Source organism: Aegilops tauschii, chromosome 6, assembly GCF_002575655.3.
Source record: "Aegilops tauschii subsp. strangulata cultivar AL8/78 chromosome 6, Aet v6.0, whole genome shotgun sequence".
NCBI classification, from domain to species: domain Eukaryota; kingdom Viridiplantae; phylum Streptophyta; class Magnoliopsida; order Poales; family Poaceae; genus Aegilops; species Aegilops tauschii.
In genome coordinates this window covers 475,455,323-475,458,999 of record NC_053040.3, presented here as the reverse complement: position 1 = coordinate 475,458,999, position 3,677 = coordinate 475,455,323, and the positions used below count along the sequence as shown (strand labels likewise).

General features: G+C 41.2%; 1 long non-coding RNA gene across 1 annotated transcript; it reads right to left on the bottom strand.

Annotated features, from left to right (window-relative positions):
- Positions 1 to 716: 716 nt before the first annotated feature.
- LOC109750582 (uncharacterized) lies at positions 717 to 3,320 on the bottom strand. The gene is made up of 3 exons (XR_006664864.2): positions 2,553 to 3,320; positions 1,292 to 2,461; positions 717 to 1,090 (listed from the first exon to the last, which is right to left on the bottom strand). It is a non-coding gene; the product is annotated as an uncharacterized lncRNA (long non-coding RNA).
- Between the last annotated feature and the right edge of the window lie 357 nt (positions 3,321 to 3,677).

The following is a 3,677-nucleotide window of genomic DNA, read 5'->3' as shown; positions in this document are numbered from 1 at the left end:
GATGCTCGCGCATTTCCGTAGGATGCATCCGACTTGGTTCCCATAGCACTTGCGAGGTTCTTCCGGCTCTAATGGCTCAAACATGCCAGGGGCCATCTTTGTGATCACCAGTCGTCCGATGCCGAGTTTGTTAGGTTTTCATATCCTCTGCTTCTTCTACTTCTTGTTTTCGGTAGCGGCTTCGGTGCTGATACCTTCCCCGCCGGTCTTGGCGCCGCCATCGGTGCCGATGTCGGCGTCAGTACCATCATCGAGGCCTCCCCGCAAACCTTGACTGTGCTTAGCCGACAAAAAGTCGAGGTATTGTTGTTCACCCTCATAATCCATCTCATCTGCATCGTGGTTAGAAGGCCCGGTTTCTTCGTTGTTCGACATGTTTCCTAAGATTAAGTCTCCTCGTTTAATTCTAAAACTATAATAAAATGAGAAATGACAAAAAAAAGGTCTATGGTTTGCCGGAATGTCGTTTCATTCCCGTCGCAGAAAAATCCCGGCACTCGATATGCCTACTTTCTAGCACAAGTCATGCCAAAATTCACGGGAAATTTCGGCATGACCATTGCTAAAAAGTGGACATATCGAGCGCCTGAAATTCACCGGAACGGAAATGAATCAACATTCCGGCGAAACATAGGCCACTCGGATCATTTACCCTGCACATAACCATGATTTTCAAAATATCACATGTCCACATATCAGATGTCAACTTCAAATTTGCATATAACAGCAAGAAAAATATAGAACCATGACTCTACTAGCCTACATAAATCTTAAACCCCACATCACCAAAAGAACAACCGCCGTTAGGGAGATCGGCAAAGCAGCAATATGGCATAACAATAAGTCAATTTTCATCATTCACATGGATGATATGGACTTCCATGGTACTCCTCTGGTTGCTCAATGGCTCAAAGAGGCAGATATCACCCTTCTTCAAACAGTTGTCCTGGACAAACCTCCTCCATCCGCTTTCGATCCGATAATACTTGCGCGAACCGTTGAAGCTCGCATTCCATTTCTTCTCACCTAGCTGGAAACAGATGACTTTCCCATCTCCAAAATGTTCCTGCCCGTACATGATTGGGACAGTCTGTTACAGATTAAAACCAAAGAGGTAGTAGGTTAGAAGTAAAATAATATTGCATGTATTTGTAAACTGAGGTATGATCAGTTATAAAAACTATTACAGCATAAAAAATAGTGTAGTGTGTTTGTCCATAAAGAGAAGCAAGTTAACAGACTTGAATGTGCATGGTCGAAGCAACAAATAAATATGGAGGGAGCTACTCACGAGGGAGAATCCGGGATGAACATTGGCCTTGCCAATCAGAGCAACAAAGATGGTTATGCCACTTCTGCGTGAACGGATAGTCTGGACCATGTCTTTCACCTGCTGCTCCTGAGCAGGGGTTAGCTTGGTCTTATCCGTGGTAATATAACCATCCTTCTTCTGCTGCTGCTTCTGAGATGAGGTTCGATTTCTTCTAACAACACGCCTGAAACCAAGTGCATTCCGGACATGATCATGTGACGAGAAAGAGCCATCTCCTTCTCCTGTGTGTGTAACCGGAAACAAATAAATACAGGTATAAAAGATAGATGTTTGTTAAAAGGGGGATAATATGTTATGTGTTATTTTTATACCAGCTGATGACTTGGAGGAGAAGGAATGATTCAGGGGAGCCTGCATTAGCATGGCCTGCTGCTGAGGCTGAACATCAAAGTGAGCAGGCGGTGGCATTAGCATGAGCGAGGCGGGAGCGGATCGACAACGGATGAAGCCTTCTCACGCCCAAGTTGATCCAAGATTATGACACTGAACCAGGAGTTCCCATTGTATCCGAATAATATTATTCTGTCACCCATCTCTAGACGAAACTTCTGTACGAAACTCCCCCATCCCGCTGCAAGCACAAGCTGCTCTTCTTGGTTCTTGATAACTTGAATTATGTATCGACATTTATTCTTTGTTTCAAGTTCAATCTCTCCTGGGATCTCTCCCTTGAAACGCTGAACAAATTCCTTTTGGATGATCTGCCGAAATACGTTTCAAGATATTATATTATTTGAAAGAACAGTTCGTAAACAAGATACAAAATGAAACGGCAACCATACCACAAGGACTTTTTGGGCGAACTAACATACTAGAATGTTCTATCATGCTGGCATAAATCTAGTCATCAAATTAACTGGAGAAGTGTTCACAATGATGCAATAACTACACACGGTACACATAATTTAAACTAGAAGAACGAAGAAAAACACAGCGGGTCTCATGAGAAACAACAAAATCACATGACCTAAGGGAGTGGTACTGTTTTGAATATGAATTACCATCTTATCTTGGAAATCACCCGTCATGCGCATCAAAAAATATTTCTTTTCATCGTCCAAGTTCATATAGTGATGTTCATCCCAGATTTCACATGTTTCACAAAGCGCGTTCATTTTTCTTGCAGACCTGCAGTGCAAAAGCCATTTTAAGTGAGATTTGTTCTTACCCTATGAAATGGTATCATACATAATAATTAAAGACTAGCTAGATACTTTACCCGTCTTCCTTGGACTTGTGGTGGAAAAGGATCGACAAGAACAGATGATGCTTTCTCACGGCCAAGCTTATCGAAAATTACAATACTAAACAGAGAGTCTCCATTGTATCTGAATAGTAAGGAATCACCCAACTGTAGATGGAAGTTCTCGACGAATTGGGGCCAACCCACTTTAAGAACATGCTTTTCTTGGTACTTGGCAACCTTAATTGTGTAACTAGCCCTGTTTCGAGTTTCTAGCTTGATCTCATCCGGAATCTCGCCTTTCAGGCATCGCACCCACTCTTTTGAGATTATCTGCACAAAGAAATTTAAAAATATATCTGCTGAAACGATATAGTTCCTGAACAAGGTCCAAACACGCTTCAAGGAAACATGTTGAATGCTTAGGAAAGTAGCTAGTGCCTAAACGCATAAGAAACAAAACATGCATTCCGTAGTGGGACTAAATCTAAGAATAGATATTAGTTACCATCTGTTGGCGAAAATCACCCAACATAAGCACCAAGAAATGTTTATTTTCGTCCTCCAAATTTTTGTAGTTGTATTCATCGCGCTGTGTGCATCTTCCACAAGACGGAGACATGGTCTTAGCTTGGCCACCTGCAGCACAAAAAAAGTGGAATGTGAAGACATGAAGAGAGTTCATATACGTCATGATGGATCAAGAGAGGAAGAGAGGATTACTGGCCAAGATCACACTAAAATATGAGGGTGGAGAAGTCCAAGATCGAACTATAGCGGAGATCACGCTGAAAAATGTAGACTTAAGACTTGGTCTCTCTCTCTCATTGTTTGAAAATGAATACATAGCTGTTGTATTTATAGCCTTATTTCTAAAAATATAGCCGTTGGAATATATTAATTGTCCAACAGCTATATTATACCAACGGCTACGGGACTACTAGTTGTCCAACGGCTATATTATACCAACTGCCGCGGGACTATTAGTTGTCCAACGGCTTTATTCCAATAATAATTGTCCAACGACTATACTTCAACGGATTTTTTACGACTAATATAAATGTGTACGATTCAATGCACGTTCATATTTGGTAGTAGAATATATTTTTAGAGATATTTGGTAAAATATTAATTGCATGTTGATATTAGGTAAGATTAATT